Genomic DNA, 25,644 nt, shown 5'->3' with positions numbered 1-25,644 from the left:
GGCTTTTTGAAGAGTATGTTCATCATGTGTACATCTGGTGATGTATTTCAGTAATTTAAGGAAGAGAGAGAATGGCAGTATTCACATTTTTGTGACAATAGAATATTCACGTAATCATCATTTTACATATTATTTGCTGAGTTAGTGGCCATTTTATGTCCTTGTGGTGTTGTCTACACCTTGAAATTTCTTCTTCGTGCTGAAAGTCCAAGAGACTTTGCAGACATGCTGTTTTCATGGAAGCACATCCCAAATATCTGCATTTATGATTTTGCCCGAGGACTGGCCACCCATGCAAATTTGAGAAGATTCCATTTTCACCTTTTGAAGGACGACTAGCAGAGCCTACTGAAGAGAACATTAGGGCAGCTCAGAGGGAACTCCTTACCATTAACCTACCTTGGTTAAAAGAAAAGGAGAAAGAAGATGTGAACTCTCATCCTGTCACTGGATCCTCACAACATTATGTACTTTACGACAAATTTCATGAACATAATTCCAAAGATGCTCGAGATGCTCTTAGGAAAATTGATCTTGTCTCTGAATTGCCTGGCAGAGTTAATACGCAAGCTGCAGAACAGCTTTTTTCTGGCATGAGAAAAAATAAACTAAACTTTTTAATGTGATGTCCCCCACAGTTCATGTGTTTCTTGTGCGCAACATGTTGCACATTCTCAATGAGGAGAAAAACAATGCAATACAGGGAAAAATCCACAAGGCTCCTGGGCGCTCTGTAAAGATTACATCTGATTGCATGGGAAGGTTGGTTTTAGGTAGGTGTTTAACATGTTCTTCTAACCTTGGTTAATGTCTTGCAAATTTTACAGTTGTGGATCTTTTGTGTTTCCTCAGAGAAAGAGAGCGAGGGATCAGAATTTACCCAGTTTAATAATATAACACCCAGCAAGGCATGCTGGGGCAGGCCCCTGTCTCAATTGCAACGTGAACTGGTAATGAACAATAATTTGCAATTGATACAAAATAACATTTCATATGCAGGTTTCCCCAAAAACAATTTATACATTCTTTTCTCTTGGCAGCTTGCCAGAGCTCTTGCTGCCAGTGATGATGCAGAAGTGGCACATGTTGGCTTTACCATCATTAAAGGAAAATATTTTCAAACTCTGGCAAACCCTTGTGAGGTTGAAGGAAATGTAAGACAGATATACCATGCAATGCAATAAGTAAGGAATAATTGACGACGGGCCGTTGAATTATTAGAAAAATAATGCACACCCGAGGTGGTAATGCGGCCACGACGCGAAGCGGAGTGGCCGTTACACCTCGGGTGTGCATTATTTTTCTAATAATTCAACGGTCCGGAGTCAATTATTCCGCTTATACTACGGTTGCCACACCTCAAGACATCGATCAGATGATATATTTCAAGGGATTCGTCCGGTTTTTCTACTTAAATCGCTATTGTGAGTAGGATTATTTCTTCCGCATCTCATCCAACGACTCTTTTGCTAGTTCCAAAACGTCATTAGCTGTTGTTTTTTTGGTGTTTTCTTCGTGTTTTTCTCCCTCGAGTATGTCTAGCTGTTCTTCGCTGATCATTTTATGTCTTTTGTTGTTGCTGGCTGCCTTTGATGTCTGCTTCCGTTTATGTTGTTTTTCATCTGGACTGTCTAATACTGCTGCAGCCCAGTTGTTGAAAGTTTCATATTCACCGTAAATATTAAAATTTACTTTCGGAAAATCGTCTGTCATGTTGTTGTTTTTGTTAGTCCTGTGTGCTGTATAGGTACTGTATGCTAATTTCCGTTATTAAAGTTAACTATGCGAAGTGATATGGAACTGTAATACGGTCAAGAGAGCTGCCTGGAACTACGTTCGCCGTGCGTTTCCCTGAAAATAATTGCACACCTCAGAACGTTCGTCAGCCAATCAGATTCAAGCATTCAACGGTCCCGTAGTATAACATCACATATTTTTATAATATTTTTTGTTTTACAGGTCCTGAATTCCTGTTTCAGTGTGCTACAAAGAATTGCACTCTCACAGGTTCATTGTTATGCATGTATTTTTTGAGAACTAAATGTAATTTAAATTAGATTATATTGTTAAACAGATGTATTTTCTTTCATAGAATTTAGACATATACACAGCTGACAGCCATGTTGTGGTGACCTGGCTGCCTCCCATTTGTGAGGATCCCACTGAAAACTTACCTGTATGTATGCTATGTTTTATAACCTTGACCATGTTTCTGTCTACAAATTAAATAACAGTCAAACAAACATTTTCTACAAACTGTAGGATGACATCAGCGTCAAGGATGCTGTGATTTTTCCATCCTGGGTGCCAGGTCACTGGATGTTATGAGTCTATTTAAATGTTTACACATTGTTTTGCATTGAGAACTGTAAAAGTGAAGTCAGATTCAAATCTTCTTGACCTGACAATGTCATAACAATGAATCTCTACAGATCATGAAGCCCAAATTGAGAGAGCTATATTTTCTCAGCTCTTTAAGAGGGAAAGGCTTTCATAATGATTACATTGCTCTATACAGGTTCTGCCAGGTTCTGGCAAGTTATGGCAAGTTCTATTGTGGGGCAGTAGTGGCTTAGCGGATAAGGAAGCGGACTTGTTACCAGAAGGTTGCGGTTTGAATGTTCAACCGCCAAGCTGCCACTGAGGTACCCTTGAGCAAGGTACCATCCCCACTGCTTCTTGGGCACCGTTCATGGCTGCCTACTGCTCACGATTGGTAATTGGTTAAATGCAGAGATTTCATTGTCTGCTCTGTGTGCTGAGTGTACACAGTGTTCAGCATAGTTCAAATTTCAGCATGGTTTACATTGTTCAGTATGGTTTACATTTTTGTTCTTGCTTCTTTTAGATTTCTTCTCATTGATTTGTGATGTATGTTACTGTCCACAAGGCACCAATACAGTGAAAACTGTTTCTCTGAACAGTAAGCTGTTTTTATTTGATGTGCGAAAAGGAACAAAAGATGCATCCATACAACGCTGTTATCCAAGTGACTTTTCTAGCATCTCTCTAGATAAGGGGGTTATATAGCCCTTGCCTGAACATAATTTTGCAGTATTGTACATTAACTTTTAATTTGGCTGAATATGTGTATAGCCCAATATAAGAAGATATTTAAAGGAAGTAAAGGTGGGGTAGTTCCGGTTAAGCCCTGCCATTGGTCTGTTCTTTAAGACGTTCTATCTTCAATTTTCTTTGTTCTCCTTTTGATAAATTTGCAGAGTGGTTCTACCCCCAGTGTTAAGTAGAGAATGGTAATTAAACAATTTCTAACAGTGGCTTATGTTTTGACAGAAAAATTGCTCAGAAACTGTGCCCTGAATCATGGATAGAATTTGTGACTGAGGAACTTAAGGTATGTTACATTTGTAGGTACTGACACATGGATTATACTGTACAGTATGCCATATTGTAGTATTTTAATAGTTTGTCATTCTTATAAATTTAGGGCATTCCTCAATAGCATGCATCGGTAAGCTGTGGAGTTTTTGTACTCATGGTGAGATACAGTGCTGACTGTTTCTGCTTTCTAAATGAAGTACAACTTGCATTTAGTAATGTATTTTTCATTTTACCCCTGTTTATAGTATGGCTCTGTATATCATCCTGGGAGGGTCTTTTGACTTCCCTGTGGTAGGTTTGTAAACTACTGAGAGTAGAAGCACAAATCACAGATACTGTCATTATATGGCTTTTCAGATATATTAGGAATAGACTAGAACACCAGGGGTAGAATTACTTTGTTCGGGGGGCACAGCAATGTTTGCCTTTTATCCCCTCAAATATAGGAGGGCACTAAGGCATTTTCCCGTAGGTTCGGAGGGCACCAAGGCAATGAAGAATTACTGGCCAGGGCACTGAGGCAAAAAGGTATATAGCCGGATGCATAAAATATTTAGCATTCTGACATTTTCAAGGGCAATAAATGCATTAGCACCCTGTGAATTAGAGTGTTAGACTAGCTATTGAAAAAAAGATGCTGTTGCCTTCATTCACCTACTCAGTAATGACGAAATGTTTTATGAAAAAAAACAGAACCAGCTGTTGTCAGTGATAACTTTAATTTAATGAACATTATTTTTACTGAGACATTGACACTAACATGACTAACAGAACTTCAAAATAATGCATGAGTGACCATATTCAAGCCAACTAACTAACACTCGGCAACTGTCCCGAGCCACTCAAACACTGTCGCGAGCCACTCGCTAACTGTCCCGCCCAGTGCCGTGAGCCACTACGAACTGTCCCGCCCAGTGCCGCAAGCCACTACGAACTGTCCCGCAACACTTCCGCGAGCCACTACGAACTGTCCTGTGACAGCAGCTGCAGGACAGTACAGTTTATGCTCTATTTCCTTCTCCGTTTTCACTTCAATTCTATGCACATCTGGTATCAATTATTTCAATCTTCTATGAATTATTACAGTCTATTATAAATTATTACAACGTCAAATAATGACAGATATTTTCCATAACAATAGATGCGGTATCATTGGGAAAGACATGCATAACCAGCGAAATTACCTAAAAAATGTGGTTATTTTCTGGGTCTTAGAAGCAGCGGCCGTCATCTCAGCCTGCTTTCTTTTTTTCACCCGATCTGTCGTAGGCATTTTAATTGGAACTTTGTGGCCTTATAACAGGTCCTTAACAAGTTGCCTTCAGATGTTTCTTCAGGTTTTTAACTTTTACATGTATTCGTCGATGTAAATCGATGATTGTTCACGTGCCAAAAATACCCCCAATACAGCCTCACTTTCAAAAGGACTTCTAAACCTTTTCACCCTCCATATTCTATGAACATGTTGCTATTAGTTTCGGAGGGAGGTAAGCATCGGCTAGAATAGCCGCTCTGAATAATTTAACCATGGAGGCGTGGCTAACGTAAAATTATGGGATGCGCTTATCAACCCAGACATCATGGACATGGCGACAGAGAAGTAAAAAACGGAAGAACTTGTTCTTGATTTCATACGTTTATTGACTTTATTATGATCTAAACATACACAAAGGCAACTGAGGAAGAGGGTATCTGCAAGTATCTGCCGGCAAGAACTTGTAAATATTCAGGGCAGCACGGCAAATTGCTAAGGCACGGCGGCTTTTGCCGTCGATGCCGTTGATGAATTCTATCTCTGGAACACCTTGTGTCATTGCCATAGATCAAATGTACAGTGTAACGAAATAAGATTTCTAGGAATTCTGAAAAGCAATACTGTATTACAGGTTTTTACAATCACTTTTGCACTAACAACAGATCCTTCATGTAATTTTTCAAAATTCTAGACACAAAATTCAAAACAGTCATTATTTTTAACACAGGCTGTCCAGTGTTCAAAACTTGGCATATTGCATTCATATCTTTAGAGAAGCCTTGCTTTTGCAGAAGCATTGTTTCTAAAAATCAAATTTATTATGAAATATCATAGGAACATTACTTTAGATCACCCTTACACAAGATACCCATAGCTTCATTGTGTATTTGTTAGTACAATCATTAAATATAGGTGTATAAAATATGTGATTCAGGTTTCATTATTTTATTGGAGACTAGAGAGAATAGTACAGACACAGTGGCATCATTGAAATCCTGTAATGTGGAATTTACTGATCAAATCAAATCACAACATAAGATTTGTAGATTACTTAAAAAACCAAAAACAATACAGTATACTGTAAACGGAAGTGTTCTTCACTGCACTATGGATCTATGTTTCCATCAACCCGGTCTTGTGGATTTTGCCACAGGTTCTCATCTACATCACAATTAGAGCCCGACCGATAAAGGATTTTGAAGGCCGATACCGATACAAATATTTGTTGGTTTTAAAATCCGATATTCCGATATATCGGCCGATATACAGTGTGTGTGTGTGTGTGTGTGTGTGTGTGTGTGTATATATATATATATATATACACACACTGTATATATATTTTTTTTAAATTTCAGAAACGCGCAACAAAACATTAACAGATTTCCCTAACATTAGTTATTTGTAGTTATTTATGAGTTTTAACTAACATAATATGATAATGCATTTTAAAAAGAAACTTGTTTCTTTTATTGTCACAACAGAACAGAGGAACCAAAAACTAACGTTCCCGGAACGTTCTGGGAACCATAAATTGTTAGCTGGGTTATAAGCTACCTTATAATTACAATGTCAGCTTGCTTATCCCTTTACCTGCACTTTTTAAATTCTTTCTACCAAGCTACATCAAACCATTTTCAATCATTAGTTGCTGCCTGCCTTCTAAAACCTACTATTTAGCGATCTAAATCCATTATGTGACTCATTAATGCTGCGGCTGAACGACAGTCTGCAACGCACACTTGGCGTCATTGGATTTCACACACATGTAAAAGAAAAGCTAACTTTTATGCACAAGCCACGTTTGATACTTTTTCTCTATGTCTAAATGTTCACTCCTCGCAAATGTCTAACTTACATTTTACAATGCAGGGACTGTAACTAGAGATATGCTAGTTATAAATACAGTAATCATTACTTTATTTAGGCAGAATAAGTTCGTTGTGGTTTCCAAGCTCATTAATGTTAACGTTAGCGGTCTTCCACTGATAGTGGCATTAGCTAGCTTTGTGGTTAGCTAGTCTATGATGAGCCATAATTTAGCAATGGATAACGTCATACTGCAAATTGTAAAACATACATTTTCAATATAACAGGCCAAGGAGAGATGATACGTCTCACTGCTATAACTGTCAGGCTATTAAAGAAATACTTCAGTCTCATTGTCAAAAGTTAAAAGGACAGTCAGTCAACTACACTGTAACAACGTAACGTAATTACTAGCTAATTCCGCTTAACTCTCGGCTTATTTAACAGCAGCAAAACTGGACATGATAGTCACGAATTTTGTCATGCTTATTTGAGTTAAGAGAACTGATGGGGATGTTCTTTTAATTGTTATTCAAGCAATGTATGTCTCGTAACCAACTCACCATGAACACACTTCACCGATGATCTCACTCGCGGATAACTGGTTCTCTCTGCCCGACTCTGGCTGGATCAGCAGGTTGCAGGATGTGTGGCACGTTATACAGGAGTGTTGCCAACAGGGACGGTGTAGAGTGCCCTCTGGTGGACAAACTATACAACGCCAACACTCATGACATGGTTGAAGAGTGTTTCGTCCGTTTTTATTTTATTTTTGAAATATTCATTTATCGGCCATTATAAATGCCGATACCGATAGTTTGGAAAATGCCTAATATCGGCCGATAATATCGGCCTGCCGATAAATCGGTCGGGCTCTAATCACAATGGATGTTTTCATTCGCCAAACATCTGAGAAAGAATCTTCTGGCATGGCGAATCCAGGCCTGACACTGATCTGCTGTGATGTCATTGCATGCATCATCCATGGCCTGGAGAAGAGTGACTTGTTCGTGAGGGTGCCTATCATAGACCTTCCACCTCCATGTGGAGAAAAACTCCTGAATTGGGTTAAGGAAAGGGGAGTATGGAGGTAAATGCAGGGCGAGAAACTGTGGATGGGCCTGAAACCATGCTTGGACCATTCGAGAACGATGAAACTGAACATTATCCCAAACTATTACATAGGTCACACCATCAGCTCTACACACCATTCACTCCTTAAAACAGGCAAATTGATCATACCTGAACATACTCAGAACTCAGTTGCTTCACTCGATCTGTATTTCTTTCAAAAGGCACACGATATAGTTGTTTTAAAGACACCTGATGTCTTTTCAGCACCCGTGCAATAGTGGGCAAACTTATGGTATTCACATTGCTGAATAAGTCATCATTGTCCAAGATGTGCTGCTGGATCTCTCTAAGGCGAATATATTTTCTGACCTGAACCATATTGACCACAGCCTGCTCTTGTTGGTCAGTCAGAATTTTGCTTCTACCTCCCCTAATCTGGCCTAATCTCTATTCTGCAAGGAGAAAGTCATAGTAAGAACAAATTTATAAAAAAAAAAAAATCACATCACACTCTTTGGTACACACTGCCATGCTGTATACACTAATTCACTGCAACAGTTTGAAGTATCTTAAATTTGAGTAGATTCTGAAGACTTACCGGTTTTCATTGCGGAAAGTTCTGATAATGGAGGCCACAGAAGATCTTCTGAGGTTTGGTTGAAACATTGTAGCTGCTGCTGTCATTGTCATGCCATGATTTATGACATAGTCTATAACCATAGCCGTGATTTCATTTGACACCCTTTGCTGCTGCTGCCGGTGTCTAGGTCTATGGTCTTGTCCTCTACCACGTTCACCCACACCTCTCAAACGAGGCCCACGGCCAACTCTCTGGTGAGACCTAAGCCCTCCTCTATGACGAGGCCCACGGCCACCTCTCAAAAGGGGTGCTTGTCCCCTTCTATTCCTTTGACCACTATGTATTAGTAGCCTTTCACCTTCCACTTCTGGCTCCATGTCCTCACTATATTGAGTAGGCTACTACAGTGGGATACCACTCATCTTACTTACACTCACCTAAAGGATTATTAGGAACACCATACTAATACGGTGTTTGACCCCCTTTCGCCTTCAGAACTGCCTTAATTCTACGTGGCATTGATTCAACAAGGTGCTGAAAGCATTCTTTAGAAATGTTGGCCCATATTGATAGGATAGCATCTTGCAGTTGATGGAGATTTGTGGGATGCACATCCAGGGCACTGAGCCCGTTCCACCACATCCCAAAGATGCTCTATTGGGTTGAGATCTGGTGACTGTGGGGGCCATTTTAGTACAGTGAACTCATTGTCATGTTCAAGAAACCAATTTGAAATGATTCGAGCTTTGTGACATGGTGCATTATCCTGCTGGAAGTAGCCATCAGAGGATGGGTACATGGTGATCATAAAGGGATGGACATGGTCAGAAACAATGCTCGGGTAGGCTGTGGCATTTAAACGATGCCCAATTGGCACTAAGGGGCCTAAAGTGTGCCAAGAAAACATCCCCCACACCATTACACCACCACCACCAGCCTGCACAGTGGTAACAAGGCATGATGGATCCATGTTCTCATTCTGTTTACGCCAAATTCTGACTCTACCATTTGAATGTCTCAACAGAAATCAAGACTCATCAGACCATTTTTCATCAGCAACATTTTTAATCTGGCAAAAGGCATGAACTGCAGGGGTTTTACTCTGAGGACAGCTTTGCAGGCTACTGTAGCCAGGACTGCTTTTATCAAGCTGGTGGCAGTATTTGAGATGTTGTTTTTATGGTTATGCATGCCTACATCTATTCATGCATTTTTTCTATGTATATATTTCTTGTTCCTGTTTTGACTTATTTATTGTTGTTTATTTTCAAAAACTCCTCAGGGATGTAGTGTGTCTTAATAAATAATGAGTGAACGGACTCTGTGTGCCTTTTTGTACCTAAATAATTGTTGTGCAGTGTTTTTGTCTTCAATCTCTGAATGTGTAATTGGATGATGCAAATTATGATGCAATTATACAGAACCTGCATAATATTTAAAATATAACATCCTACAACAGATATTGAATGATTTTACAATGCAACAAAAATATTAAACTTACTGAAATTGAAAATGTTTTTAATACAAATTAAAAGTACAGATTAAAAAGTATAAAAATGTTTAAGTATAACTACAGTAAAACCGGTCTAAGTCGACACTCGCGGGACCAGCTTAAAAGTGACGACTTAGAGAATTGACGAGATACACCTAAGTCGACACTTTGTCTATCTCGTCGTTTTGTCGACTAGTAAATATAACTCGCCGTTTTGCAGACTTATAAAGTCGACACTTCAGCGACTTATGTCTATCTCGCCATTTACCGACTAGTAAATATAACACCATATACCTCTACTCATCACGGTAGAGACTGGCGCGGGACGGATTTTTCAGGCCCGCTCCCGCAAGATTCTGTCCCGCTCCCGCAAAACATATATATTATTTTTTCCTGCTCCCGCCCGCAGTATTCAAGTTTTGTCCCGCTCCCGCCCGCAAAATACCGCAGGTAAACATATAAGTAGTTTTATTTTTACCGCTTCTTCCCGCTACTCTGTTATTTGTTTCACTTGCTTCCCTTATGAGTATATATAAAAAAGAAACGGAAAATAAACAAATATGTTTCATTTTATTTTAGTTTAATTAAATGGAATGATGAACATGGACACGAACGAGGAGCTTTTCAGAACATGCCATCCCGTCCAAGCACCAGGCTGATTACTTCTTGGGGTGTCCGGTTACGTCCCCCGGCACTCAGAGCGCGGCAATTGTAGTTCCTGTAGACGATTCGCCTGTAAATTGTTATTATTTTAATTTGGTCGTTCTTGTTGCTTTTGTGCAGTAGATAAATGAGTATTTGTTTTTAATAAATTAATTTTAAGATAATTATATTTTGCGGGAGTCCCGCGATTAATTCTATTCTCCCGCAACCCGCACATACATGAGGACCTTACCGCCCGCACCCGCATTCACCCATCAAATCTTGTCCCGCGCCGCACTCGGTTTCTACATTGCCGTGGTGACAAGCAGGCGGCGGGAATGCAGCGATTGGGGTGTCGACTTACAGGTAGGAAAATCCATTCATTTGTGTTGTTCGGGACCGGTATTTAAGTGACGACTAAGGGAATTTGACGACTTATAAGCGGCGACTTACGCAAGGAATTTTAAAGGAAACATCATTAGGAAAAATCGGGACTTTTGCTTGAGCGTCGACTTGTGCACATTGACGAGTTACAAGCCGGCGATTTAGACCAGTTTTACTGTATGAACAAGACAGAAAAAAAAATTACACACATGAATCTATACACTCAATGGCCACTTAATTAGGTGCAACTTGCTAGTAGTGGGCTGGACCCCCTTTTACTGTATACAATGACACTGCAAGTCCCCATCTCAGTTGAATTAAACATTGAAATCACACAGCACAAGACTTGGCATGAAAAACAACGCATAAACCACAACCAAGGCAGGTAAAAGTTAGTAAATCATGTAAAAGATAAAAATATAAAGTGCTTAAAAGTGTAAGGTGTAATGAGTGCCAGATTACAGCAGCCACTATATGTATTATGAACAAGATTTATGAGTATGGATATTAAAGATGTCCAAAGTTATTATTGAACGACTGGAATTCGTTTTGAAATAAGCTGTTCGGCAGTCTGCGTATTTTGTTTGACATTACGTTTTCCTGAGGGCAGAGGTTCGAAGTGTTGACATGTCCTTGATGATGTTCTTTGCTCTGCTATGGTACCGGGTGTTGGCAATGTCCTCAAGTGAGGGAGCCATTTGTTTTAAAAGCTGGTGTTAGGTTTGTGGAATATCTACACATGAATGACTGTATAAAAGGTAAAGTGCATGAGCATTGCACAGAGGCAGAATGTTATATAGGAGCTAAATACACAGTAATTTGAATATTGCAGCAGAATATAAATATATATTGGACAAAAGAAATATTGGTATTGTACAGTCATCTTACTGTGCTATGGCGATGGGGAGGTAGACAGAATGTACACCTCCCAGAATAAATGTAATGTGCAGCGTATCTGACATTGACATCCGGAGGAATGGAAGGTTGATTAAAAAAAAGCGTGTTTAGCAGGAGATCGCGTGTGGATGTGTGTGGTTATAAATTGGAACGGTACCGCTTAATGCAGAGCAAAGCAGGCACATCACACATCCCAGCTCATCGCATTTTAAATATTGAAAGTTAGTGGCGGAACCAAGCCGTTCCAGTTGTATTTTACAGGTTGCGTTCCAGTTTCCTTTTTTTTGTCACCGAAAAAAAGGTTTAACGATGATTGGATGCTTGAAACAAGCCCATACAGCTTGGGGAACGCCCATTACGTTCTCTGATTGGATGCTTCAAACCCGCCCATACTGCTTGGGGAATGCCCATTTTGTTCTGCAGAGACTCATAACTCAAAGATTTAGGGACCTACAGACAGCAGAGTGGACCTCAAGGACAGGGGTCCCTCGACTTGGCACACAACCCCCTCCCCAGACATCCTGCCTTACATACCACTCACCTAACAGACCAACACCCTAAAGTTTAATTTAAATTTGGCTTTTGTATACCCTGTATATTGATTTACTCATGACTACCAGTCTCAATATACAGATAGGTTATGTTTCTATCCTTTGTATCCTTAGATAATTGTGTCCTTAGACAATCTTAATGTTTTGTGTGCTACCCTTATAACCATGTTCACAGAGTATCACCTATTTTACCCCTTTACACTTGAACACTTGTATAAATTTGAATAAATAAATAGGTATAGCTACCACTGCGTATACACTCACCTAAAGGATTATTAGGAACACCATACTAATACGGTGTTTGACCCCCTTTCGCCTTCAGAACTGCCTTAATTCTATGTGGCATTGATTCAACAAGGTGCTGAAAGCATTCTTTAGAAATGTTGGCCCATATTGATAGGATAGCATCTTGCAGTTGATGGAGATTTGTGGGATGCACATCCAGGGCACGAAGCTCCCGTTCCACCACATCCCAAAGATGTTTTTCCCTTTGCACACCATTCTTTGTAAACCTTAGAAATGGTTGTGCGTGAAAATCCCAGTAACTGAGCAGATTGTGAAATACTCAGACCGGCCCGTCTGGCACCAACAACCATGCCACGCTCAAAATTGCTTAAATCACCTTTCTTTCCCATTCTGACATTCAGTTTGGAGTTCAGGAGATTGTCTTGACCAGGACCACACCCCTAAATGCATTGAAGCAACTGCCATGTGATTGGTTGATTAGATAATTGCATTAATGAGATATTGAACAGGTGTTCCTAATAATCCTTTAGGTGAGTGTATATCTCATGGTTATACCAGAAGAATCTGGAAAATTAAATAGTGTAACCAGTGTGTCCTAACTTTCAGAGTCTTCTTTCTTTGTTTAACAATCCCCCCCCCCCCCCCTTTTCTTTCTACATTCCTTTGTGGTCCTTATCTGATCTTGGTGGTCCGTTAGCAAGTTTCTGTGTTCTACCATGCTATATTAAAAGAACTGAATTAAGGTGTACATTATCTATTCTGGAGAAGATCAATTGGGATAAGCCACACCAAGCAAAATATGTTGTTTCCAGATGTGCAACTTAAATTGGTATTACCAAAAACTAACGGCCACGCCTATCTAAGGATAAGATGTGCTGTTTTAATGTGAATATGTGATGTAATGTCTGCACAAAGTGTAACATCTGTTGAGGTGCAACCCAAAACACCTGTGTCATATACTGATGTGAGTCAGTCACATACATAATATAAGTAACTGTTAATCAATTAATACAGATGGTATGAGGTGTGAACCTGTGAAGCTGGTATGGCATGTTTGGTGTCAAACTGATGGTCAATCACTCCTGATTCCAAATCTGGTCAGTGGTTACCATGAAAGTGGATGCATCAAAAGTTATACCAGCTTAATGAAAATCATCAGTAAAGGGAGAATCAGTCTGGTCATAAATCCCAACAGGACTGATACAGACCCCCTTCCGAAAGCCCGCCAAATGGATGGTGTGGGAGGTGGAAAAAGACAGAGACAAGTGAGGAGGTCAGGAGGTCACGGGGTGCGTGAAGATGCAGACGGCGTGAGCTAGAATATGTTTATGCTATTTAGAGCTTGCTAAAATAACAGGAAACATCTGTCTGATTGTGGGTTTTCATGTTCGCAGAGTTCTTAGAATAAGGGGGGTGTAAGACTGCTTTTATCAGAATAGGGGGGTGTAAGTCTGCTTTTTATTATAATCTTAGAATATAGGGGGGGTGTAGTCTCCTGGAAATCATAATTTTCTCATCAACGGACTCGGTGGAGCAGGTGACTCCAACAATGGTCAGCCATTGGTCCAGGAGTCGAATTCCTGGTCATCCCTATTCATGAACTTTAGACCATAAAACCTGGCACCTCAGAACAAAGGGGAGCGGAAAGGCCATCAGCTGGAGCAGAGAAAAGCCCATCAGCCCGAAGAGAGAGGCGGAGAACATCAGCCCAGGAGAAGAGAAGCCCACAAGAAGCCCTCCGGTGAAGATCCAGCTAGACAGAGAACTGCAACAAAGACAAAGCTTCACAAGGAGAGAGAATCCAAGGGGCTCCACTCCACTGCTCCAAACGCCGCGCCTTCCTGAGTGCCATCATCCCATCAGCTCATCAGACTCTGCAACCAACTGCCAAGACCCCCCCCCCCACACACACACTGCAACCTAGTAAACCAACTTCCTTTCATTCTAACAACCTAAACTGTTCTGTTAACCTGCTATATGACTTTAGGGTCGTGTTTCCACAAACTGGGCTTGCTTTGTAGAACAGTATTTCCCTTTTAAGGTTACTCATTTAAATCCGGTCATTGCATTTCCATAATTACATTGTTTGTTTCTATTCCGTTATTTCGTGTTTGTTTGTGTTAGGTGTAATGTCTATCATGTTAGTTGTAGTGTTAGCTAGGAATAAATGCATGTCTTTTACACAACTTCAGCCTCCGTTCACAATAGTCCCTGCCTCTGTGCAATCTTGCTACACGCTCTGAAACCTCAAACTCGCCTGAAATATCGCGAGACTCTTTCTCATCGGCCGTGAGAGGAGCTTCGCTAGCAATCGTTTACATTACCTGGTGATGCAGCTCGCTGGACGAGCCTTCTAACCCAGGTTACTAAGCGATACTGGTAATTAGTGAATGCAATTTAAGTCTCGCATTAACAGACTCACTGGGATACCGCAATTGAGTTTAGAGGAGCCGACCATTCGGCATAACAATTGGTTAATAATCAGCATTAAATAATAATTAATTAAAATGTAATTAATTTCAAAACATATTGGTGGAGATATTAAAATTTACCTGAGCTAATAATTCCTACATGGCCATGCGTCTTTAAGAACATGCAGAAAAAGCATCGAATATAGCAGACTCGCATACAACAGAATTTCACTTATAATGGACAAACAACTTGATCCCCAGGGCTGCTTTTAGCTGTAGTTTTGTTCGCTATAATGGACATGCAGCTCCGCCTACAAGGCACATAGCGTGCTGGTGATATCCAGCGCAGATACGTAGTCGGGATTATTGTCACGCATCTGCTCAGGTAAAGTTGGATTACTACATGTACAATATAATAATCTATACCACAAGTGTGTCTGCTGGGGTGTGGCATGAGTAAATGATGTCCTGTAGTTGTGTTCTGGGCATATAGCAACTCTGGCTATAACAGACTGTTTTGCCAGGTCCCTTGAAGTCCATTATAACTGGATTTTACTGTACAGGAGGTAAATGCAAATAGACACATGTTATTTAGTAGCGTAACCAGTGGATATAAAGCCCCCAAGAAAGTTAATACATGGAAAGATATCACCTTCTCTGTGAACGCTGTGTGCCAAATAAATCTAAATGATCTTCAAACATGCATTCCCTTCTCAGAGCACAACTGGCAAGCTCTTCAAGAAGTAACAGAAATGCCATTTTGATAGCAAGCCCAATGCGCAGAAACATACCTATTTATAATCCGCATGATCGCCGTTACTACCATGAAAATAATTTTTACACTTTAAAATTATTTTTTATATTTTACTTTTGTAAATTATTCAAATGCTATCACTTTATAAATTGTAGAATGAACAAAACTGCTATAACCGATTATTTTGAACAAACTATAATTACTTAAAAGTGCGTACGAATGGTCTTGAGTGTGCATAGATTCTGTTCTTAGCTAAGAACAAATTCAGATTAGAAAACATTGGTGAATGTCAGAATCTTCATTAAAAAGTACGTACGTGGGGTTTAAGAACAAATTTGTTCATAAGAACGGTTGCTGAATGAGGCCCAATGATTCCACATCAAGCAGATCAACATAGACTCCAACAGGAGTCTTCTCATACAGCGTAGGCCAGTTACCTTCTCGAGAAAAAAAGCCATCTAGAGCCCGCGCTGCGAGAAAAAGGGCAGTCCCTCAATTTTTATGGATTACTTCATTTGAAAACTGAACTTATTTATGTTTTATGGTTAACCAACTAAATATAATTATGTTTGCCTTAAATAATGTAAAAATGATACATATAAATACATCATATGAGAATTCTGTCGCATCAAAAGAGGGCAAGAATAATTTTTTTTGAGTGTGTCCGCACCGTCAGACTTGTTGAATTGTCTTTGTGAAATAGTGTTGAACATACTGTGTTACGCCCAATTCGCGAAATCAGCTGAAACCAACTAAAGCCAATTAACCAACCATCAACCCCAACCATGAGGCCCCTCTCATATACTAAATACACACAAAGTTATACTGATATAATTTCTCCCAAACTCTTGACAGTTAGAATATACAGTGGTACCTCGCTTCTCAAACTTAATCCGTTCTAGACTCCAGATCGAATCATAAAAAGTTGGAGTTCTGATCAAATGTTTCCCATAAGAAATAATGGAAAACCAGTTAATTGGTTCCTGGCCCCCCAATGTCACGCCCAGCTCCGTCTGATCCTCGTGTGTGCCACGCCCACCTCGTTACCTCGTGTTAATCCCTGATTGTCATCACCTGTTTCCTTTTCCTTTTGACTTGTCCTGCGTATTTAGTCCGCGTATGTGTAAGTCTTGGGAGATCGGTCATTGATGTTGTAGTGTCTCGTGCTTGTTGTGCCTAGTGTGCCTTCTATCCAGCCAATAAACCCCGCTTACCCATCCGCTTGGCTCTACTCGGCTGTTTTCCTGCTCGCCTGCCTTCACAAACGTGACACCCAAAATTACACTTTTTTTTTTTTTAGCATTTAAACACAAAATGAACAGGATAAAACAAGAACAACATTTTTTTCTTAATGGCTTCCAAAACGATAAAGATCTTATCCCAACATTACCCCTGTCCTGCCCCGATCGTCCACTCCATCCGTGTGCCACGTCCCCTTGTTAACCCCCTGGGCCCTGAGGCCTTTTTTCCACTTTCGAGGTAGTCTGACATGCCTTGACATTTTAAAATATTTCACCTATCTAAAAAACATTTATCCCAAAGTGATACATTTGCTTTTATTCAGCACAAACTCAGCACCAATAATCTGAGACCTCTTAGAATGTTATTATTCTATTTTTTGTTAAAATCAACTTTAAACATATACTTTTCAAAAACCTATTTTCAGACATGCTGAGAAATTGTAAAAAATCACATTATAGACATTTCTAGGTAAGACTTTTGAGCTCTGAAGCTTATAGACACAGGGGTTGGCTACACATAGGTGAAAGTGACATTCTGAAATTTTATGTAGTTTGATTACTAAAGTGTTAGAACTTTGGAGTGACACTCTTTTTCTCAAAGTCAGTGGTCTTCACAATGAATATTGATGAGATAGGTGTCCTCACACCTGTAGTAGTTTGCATACTGTCAATGGCCCATCAGTCTGGAATGTCACTGCACCCCACACCCATCACTTTGGAAAGGCAGTTTGAAACGCAAGAAAAGTAGCAACAATAAAATCCCTTTCACAGTTTATTGATAGATGGAATGAAAAATGAAAAACTGTGACTATATAAATATAGAAAGCGATAAATATGATGCAGTGACTATTATTGACGCTCTGGGGACGAGGGCATCATCGACCGCGTATCTTTCTCGTGTATTTCAGTTTATATCTCGCTGAAATCATTATGTAGAATCATGAAAAAAACACTGACTAAATCCGTTATCTGTCTTCTTTTCAAAACTTCCATTGTCAGAAGTATTAAAGTTTTTAAAATTAGGTTAAATAGGCAAAAAAGCAAATCGTGTCACCTTTCTTGGTTTTACTTGCGTCGGGAGCGTTTAGGACCGCTCTCAGCGGAAGATCGCTATTCATGTTCTAAATACGCTGCGTTTGAATCGGCGACCACGTGATTGCAGGCACACAGGCTTAGCCCACTGAGCTATGAACACAGGTATGAGCTTCGCTGCTGAAAGTGGCAACACTGGCGCAAAGCTTCAGCGGCAGAGACGTATCCGTGTGCTATATTGTAGCCGATCAGTGTAAACACTACCCAGACATGTGCTCTTGTTTATTTCGGTCGCAATGGGCGTATTCACATATTTCTTTACCCAATACTAACTGTCAGATTATCATGTTATTATCATGCGAATAGCGCGATTTGCAAGTGGGTGGGCGATCAGAGCCGCTTCGAGACGCAGACGCTTAAGTCAGTCACTCTTGTTCTTTCAATTCGTATCACGAAGCTGTAAAAATATATTTAGTTTCTACCTATATATATTTGAAAAGTAGACCGTCCAAGGTTTCTGAGAGTATTTTTAAAATGTGTATATGACAAAAACTCGCGGAGTTATTTAAACGGTTTTGCGAAATTTCTGTCAGATCCCGCCGGCGGGATCGCCGGTTCCAAGGGGTTAACCTCGTGTGGGATCCCCATGTGATCAGCTGTTTCTGGTTGTTGTCATTAGTCCTCTGTATTAAGTCTGCGTTTCAGTTTGTTTCTCCACTCCGGTCATTGGGTGCGTTCGACTTGCTTAAAGTGCTGGCTTAAAGCAACGCATTCTGACCCTGACGCAATGCATTACGGTTAGATGCAATGCGACCTCTCACCCGGCTGCACAAACTGGAACCGCCTCCGTGACGACACACCTTTGCCCTTTTTGGCTGAAGAATTTAGTTACACGCATGACGTTTGTATCCCAGGCAGTTCCAATGTGTAATCTGCTATTTCTCCCGAATATCACGTAAAGCAGTGAGAACTGGTTTTCAGTTAATTTACCTGGTAAAATAAAGTTTAAATAAATGACATAAATGCTCTAATAGTAACCGTAAGTTAGTGTTTTATTTATTGTTAGTTACTGCAATGTTGCGCTGCTTTATTTGGTTAATTGTCCAGTCTGTGAAGAAGGCATGCAAGTAAGAATTGCATTGTAGTATGACTCATTTCCTGGCGCGTACAATTTATATTAGGTCAGCGTTCATGGTTCGACTTCTGATATTCAGATCAAGTTCTAGGTCAAACTGGTTTGTTCGACTTTCAAGAAATTCGAGTTCTAGTAAGTTCGAGAACCGAGGTACCACTGTATTATTTATACTTTAATTGTGACTTGCAATTTTATATATCTGTCATTTTTGGTATACATTCTTATTATTGTGGGTGTATGGTGTAATTTTTAATTTAAAGAAAAATCTGTAAAATCCCTACAACAACCTTAAAATATAATACATAGTAATTGTCACAGGGTGAGCTGTGACGCTTACGCAGCTAACCAGCGTGCAGGCAGCCATTTGCCGGCATTTTCCAACATGCTGTCCGGACGCTGGTCGTGGTACTACTTCTTCACTTGTTCATATGTACTGTTTAATCTCTTGGTTTATTTTTATATTGCCATTTATCACTACTTGCCATAAACGTAGTATGTTGTGCTAAGCATAGCCTCTGGTACACAGGGAAAGGCCTACCGGTGTTATTAGTTGCGGCTATGTGAGCACAAACACTTGTTAATTATATATTGAAAATTCTTTTTTCATTTTCATCGGTGTTAACCTTTAAGGGTAACCCGGGATGCAGCTTACACACTGGCGATTTCAAGATCATTTACATTTATTGGTAAAACTGCTGAAACATTTTTATATTCTGTTTAGCTTACCGATATTAAACTGTGGCTGCTTACTTCCTGGTTTTGGACGCGAAACCGAGGGACTGGTCCAATTCATGTAAATAGCGGGGTTTCCCGTAGGGGCGAGGGTAAAGTCCAATGTGACGGGGGTGTTTTGTGTGTTGGTCTTTTTGCTGTTTCTAATAACACTATAATGTATTTTGATATAACATAATTATTTTGTATGTCTGGGTATGATTTGTTTGTTTGCTTGATTTATTGTTTTGTTTGATTTTTGCTGTTATTGGGTTAATTGATTATTTTGCTTAATGGGGCTAACCTGGGGGAGGAGCTATAGTTTGTCTTGGTCAATATAAGGCCTAGTGGCTCAGTAGTAAGAAAAGAAGTGGGGCTAGTGAAATGCGTTTTCTCTGTGGTTGTGAGGGCCAGGGCTCTTAAGCATAGTCTGGCCACTCATATCCTTTTTCTGCTTTTCCTTTCTTTGGTTTAGTTGTGCGGTGATTTTTTGTCTCCGTATGTGTTTGTATTTTTAAGAAAAGAGGCGAAAAAAGAGAAGAGTAATAAAATAAATGATATTGTGCCATCTACAACTACTTGGGCTCTTTTTGTCTGCTCCTCCGTTGGTCGTCCTGCCATAGTAATGTTTTGAAGTCAAGGAAGGAAAATAAAATAAAAGAAACTTTTAGCAAGTCCTGTTCTAATAGGCTATAATATGCCGCAGGCCTTCTGTTTGTTTGCAATTTCGCCATGTAGGCTACGTTCTTAAAAATTGCTTTTTGTTGGATATAGCCCGATTATATGCAGTGGGCCTTTTAATTTGTTTGTTTGCAATTTCACCAGGTAGGCTACCTTCTTTAAACTGCATTTTGTTAGACTACATATTTCGGGATGTTTTATTGTAGTCTTTGTAAATATGTATAGTTTAGCCTAACCCAGCCACTTAAGGGAGCAAGCCAGCTCAACTAGGCGCCGGTCCCAAGCCCGGATTAATGGGGAGGGTTGGCGTCAAGAAATAAAGAGACTGTATCTTCACTGCATCACTGACGTCAAAATGTGGGAAATATGTGGTTGTATAAATAAATGCGGTAAAGTAGGTTAATGATTCTGTGCTGTCTAAAAAGTTAGGCTACATGACATCTGAATGGGCTATACCCGGATGCATGGACACATTATAAGAATGAGAAAGATGGTGCGTGCACACTAATTAACCTATACCGTATTCTCTTCACAATACACTGTCATTTTTGCAACAGAAAAGGATGAGACGGGCAGGCAGCCGGAGGTGGAATTTTTGTCCTTGGTGAAACTTTGACGGTCTCCACACTGGTAACAACGTTGTTCTCTAGGCATAGCCAAACAAATCTCCTCTTGTCTGAAAAGGCATAGAAAATGCAATTTAACCACTAAAACTTTACAGTTTTTGTGAGGGACAGTCAGTTTCTCTCGTTAAGTTTTTTGTGTTCTTGTACCCACACTTTAAAACTTGTTTCAGCGCCGCCACATATACGTATGCATGTGTGCATATGTGTGTGTACGGGGGGAAGGGGGAGGGCCTGATCAGTGTTTTGCCCCGGGACTTTGTGTGCAGTTGTTCCGTCACTGCCAACCATACTTAAGTCTCGCGCTGGCACCAGCTCAGTGCGAGGTATTGTTGCTATGCACATGCTAAGCGGTCTAACTCTGTGTCTTTTCCCAAATTATGGACCATCCTTCTTGCCCTACCTGAGCCTCCCACACCTCCTGCCTGCCCTCCTGCCCTTCCATCACTCCCATTAACCCTCTGGGGTCTAGGGATAGGGAACACACATTCACTGACTGGGGCATGATCACACATTTCTTTCAATATTATAAACTTAATTCATGGCAAATAAATTATTTCTTGTACATTTGTTTTGGCATTAAACTCATCTTTACACTTCAAACAAAGTAAGGTAAAACACTTATTTAGTCAGTGAGATATAAGCTGAAATAGACACGAAAAATATGCTGCATCGTCGATGCACTCGACCACAGAGGGTTAAGCACCTCGTGGATCTCCCTGTGTTTGTCTTCCACGTCTCTAGACTGACCTTCTAGCTTTTCCAGATCATGTTTGGGCTTCTGGTATTTGGATTGTACCGCTTCTGATAGCAACTTGGACACGGTTAACGACTTCCCCTTGCTTGACCCTAAATAAACTTGGCTGCCTGGATTTGTCTATGTGTGCTTTATTTGGCAGGACACTGTGTGGTAACATACCATTGACCAGAGTACAGATTGTAAAACTAAAAAAACAAATCGTACACTACTGGCTAACAAACAGGCATCTTTAAGAAGAAAGAAAAAGGTGATAAACTAATCTGGTGGGGGATTAATTTTACCACTGCTAAGTGTGGTGCTACCATTTCTCACCAGTCTTTTTCGTTGTGGATAAGAAAATGGTGCATGCGCAGACAATTTATCTAGTCCCTAAGGCTCAGCTTTATAAGTTACATAATGCCACAGCTCCTAAAGACATGACAGGCTGCCGAAAGCAAATTGGACACCGCAACACACAACATTTTATCAAGGATGGATGTGGCTGACCACAAAAAGATTCACATGTACACAGAGGTGTTGCAGAGATATTTGACAAGGTGATAATGACACTAACATTGCTACCTCCCCCAGAAGAAAGTGTCAATAATGTCACAGTGGCACGTGCCACTGCTGGCGACATGTGTCACAGTTCAACAAGAAAAAGGTTGAATATATGGGCAAAATGCTTGAAAACTCAGATCTCACTTCATGGAACCCATGTGGGGAGTTTGGTTTTAACAGTTAAACCATCTTTGGGTCCCATATGAACGAGCTGCTTAAAAACATCACCAATCCACAAAATGTGACTGAAGCAAGAAGACCTAAGGGCTGGGGAGAGTTTCTGCAGGGTTGGGCTGCTCTTGTGATAGAAAAAATATAAATCAAGCACTTAGAATAAAAGTCTGGACCTCTTAATTTGGTGAGTAAATAAAATCTCTTTTATTCCAGCAAGCGCTCCCATCACACTCTGGCCCTTGTTACCAAGTCACACCCAGCACACAGAGCAACCAGTAAATAAACCATAACTTCCAGGACTTCTAAGTCCTGATTGGTCACAAAACATCAACAAACTAAGCTGAAACGTATAACAAACACAATTCTCCTGCTCCATTGGGCCGAACGGGCGAGCCAGGGGGCAGAGTGGGCGGGAACCGGGCCCGACGCCTGTGTCCCCGTCCCTTACGGGACACTGACAGGCGGGATCCCGAGGTGTGTTGGTCCCGGCAGGGCAAGGGAGCGGGAGTCCATAGGGAGTTCCCCGAGGGGTCCCATTCAAGCTCCTCCTCCTCCTCACTGGAGAAAGGAGCTGGGTCCTGGTTGTCCGGGACCTCCTCGGGGACTGGATCTAGTGCTGGGGGGTCAGGAGTTCTTTCTCCTTGGGAGGTGGCCGGTGAGGACGTGGGTGGGGTGGCTGCCTGTGGTGCAGCCTCAACCACAGACGAGCAGGGCAGGACAGACGAGCAGGGCTGGACAGACGGGACAGGCAGGGCCGCGGGCAGGGCTGCGGGCAGGGCTGCGGGCAGGGCTGCGGGCAGGGCTGCGGATAGAGTGGCAGCATCAGGCAGGGACGCGGGCAGAGCGGCGGCATCAGGCAGGGCCGCGGGCACCTCGGGTGCGCGGCCAGCAGGGGGCGCCTTGGCGGGCACCTTGGGCGTGCAGCCAGCAGGGGCCGCCTCGGCAGGCGCCGCTGACACGTGGCCAGCAGGGGGCGCCTCAGCAGGCGGTGCCGCGGGCAGAGCTGGAGCAGGAGCAGGGAGGTCCGGCAGGTCCGGAACTGCAGGCAAGACTGGGACAGGCAGGACTGCCCGAGCACGCGTCTAACTCTCTGGGGTCGAGTATGTCGTCGGCGACATCACGTACTTTTTGCGTCTATTTCAGTTTATATCTCGCTGAAATCTTAATGTAGAATCATGAAAAAAACGCTGGCTAAATCCGTAATCTGTCTTCTTTTGAAAATGTCCATTGTCGGAAGTATTAAAGTTTTTTTAATTAGGTTAAATCGGCAAAAAAGTAAACCATGTCATCTTACTTTGTTTTACCTGCATCGGGGGCGTGTAGTACCGCTCTCACCCGAAGATCGCTATTCACATTCTAAATAGCCGCATTAGCGCGTATTAAAAGCGCATTCGCATGGTAATTTGATTAACAGCGCAACGATGAAACGCGATCCAGATAAATCCCCTTCAGCGCCATAAAAGGGGGTTGGAGACGTGGCCAGGTGACAATGGCTCATTCATACACATGAAAGTTGCTACATATTCAATGAAAGGAGCCAGAAATAGTGACATGAGTTAGGTTTTTCTTATTTATTTATCCAAATGAATGTTGCATCTACACTATTTAGTCATCTTCATGTAGCCAAGACTTTGGTGATCAGATATCTGGGATCAAAACAAACTGCCAGCATTGCTTACTATGTACTTTTATAATGTTTCTGCAAGTGTTCCAAACTGCATTTTGCAATGTCTATACTTTGATGTCAAATTTCAAACTTAACAAAAATCTGACATATTTACAATATGTATTAAAATAAAGATGAGTGTAATGGCAAAACAAATGTAGCAGAGTGGCCAAATCATAAAGAATACATAAGAACATAAGAACATAAGAAATTTACAAACGAGAGGAGGCCATTCGGCCCATCAAGCTCGTTTGGGGAGAACTTAGCTAATATCTCAGAGTTGTTAAAATCTTATCTAGCTCTGATTTAAAGGAACCCATGGTTTTAGCTTCCACTACAATAGCAGGAAGACTATTCCATACTCTGACTACACGCTGTGTAAAGAAGTGCTTCCTCAAATTTGTTTTAAAATGTTCTCCCGCTAATTTCCACTTATGGCCACGAGTTCTAGTATTTAGACTAATATTGAAATAGTCATTTGGCTGAACAGCATCCAGACCCGTTAGAATCTTATAGACCTGAATCATATCCCCCCTTAGTCTCCTTTGCTCAAGGCTGAACAGATTCAGTTCCGCTAACCTCTCCTCGTAAGACATTCCTCTAAGACCAGGAATCATTCTCGTAGCTCTTCGTTGCACCTTTTCTAAGGCAGCAATGTCCTTCTTGAGGTATGGTGACCAAACCTGCACACAGTATTCTAGGTGGGGTCTTACCAAGGAATTATATAAGTGTAACATCACCTCCCTTGACTTAAACTCCACACATCTAGAGATATAACCCAACATTCTGTTCGCCTTTTTTATTGCTTCCCCACATTGGCGAGAGTGGGACATGGAAGCATCAACATACATACCGAGATCTTTCTCGTAATCAGCTACCTTTATTTCAGTGGAACCCATAAAATATCTGTACTGTATATTTCTGCTCCCTGCATGGATTACCTTACATTTATCTGTGTTAAATTTCATCTGCCAAGTATCAGCCCATTCGCTAATTAAATCCAGATCCCGTTGAAGCCTCTCTGCTGCTAGATTAGTATCTGCTACCCCGCCCACCTTAGTGTCGTCTGCAAATTTAACCAGTTTACTGTATGTATTCGTGTCAATATCATTAATGTAAATTAGGAACAATAGTGGTCCTAAAATTGAACCCTGCGGTACCCCACTATAAACGGAGGCCCACTGTGACATAGTGCCTCTAATAACTACTCGCTGCTTCCTATCAGTTAGCCAGTTTTTGATCCAAGCTGCCACAGTTCCTAAAATTCCTGCAGCTTTAAGCTTTAACAAGAGCCGTTTGTGGGGGACAACATCAAAGGCTTTCTGGAAATCTAAGTAAATCACATCATAGGCCTTTTTGTCACATACAACCAAACATAGGAAAGATTAACTCTCTCTCGTGGGTCTTTATTCCCCGACTGCACTCGTTAGAGAACAGCATTAACTTTTTGAATTTTGAGGCCTTAAAACAATGGCCATACAAAAGAAAAGACAATTTTACAAAAAAAAGGAAACTTTACTCAGGACCTCCTACTGACAATCCAATAAACAGATAACAAAATGACAAAACCCATAGACAATACACACTATTGGGACTATAGACAACAGTAGTGGCCAGTTCCTAATAAAGAAAATAAAATACAACACA

The sequence above is a fragment of the Paramormyrops kingsleyae genome, chromosome 1 (assembly GCF_048594095.1).
Source record: "Paramormyrops kingsleyae isolate MSU_618 chromosome 1, PKINGS_0.4, whole genome shotgun sequence".
NCBI lineage: Eukaryota > Metazoa > Chordata > Actinopteri > Osteoglossiformes > Mormyridae > Paramormyrops > Paramormyrops kingsleyae.
This window is presented reverse-complemented; position numbering follows the sequence as displayed.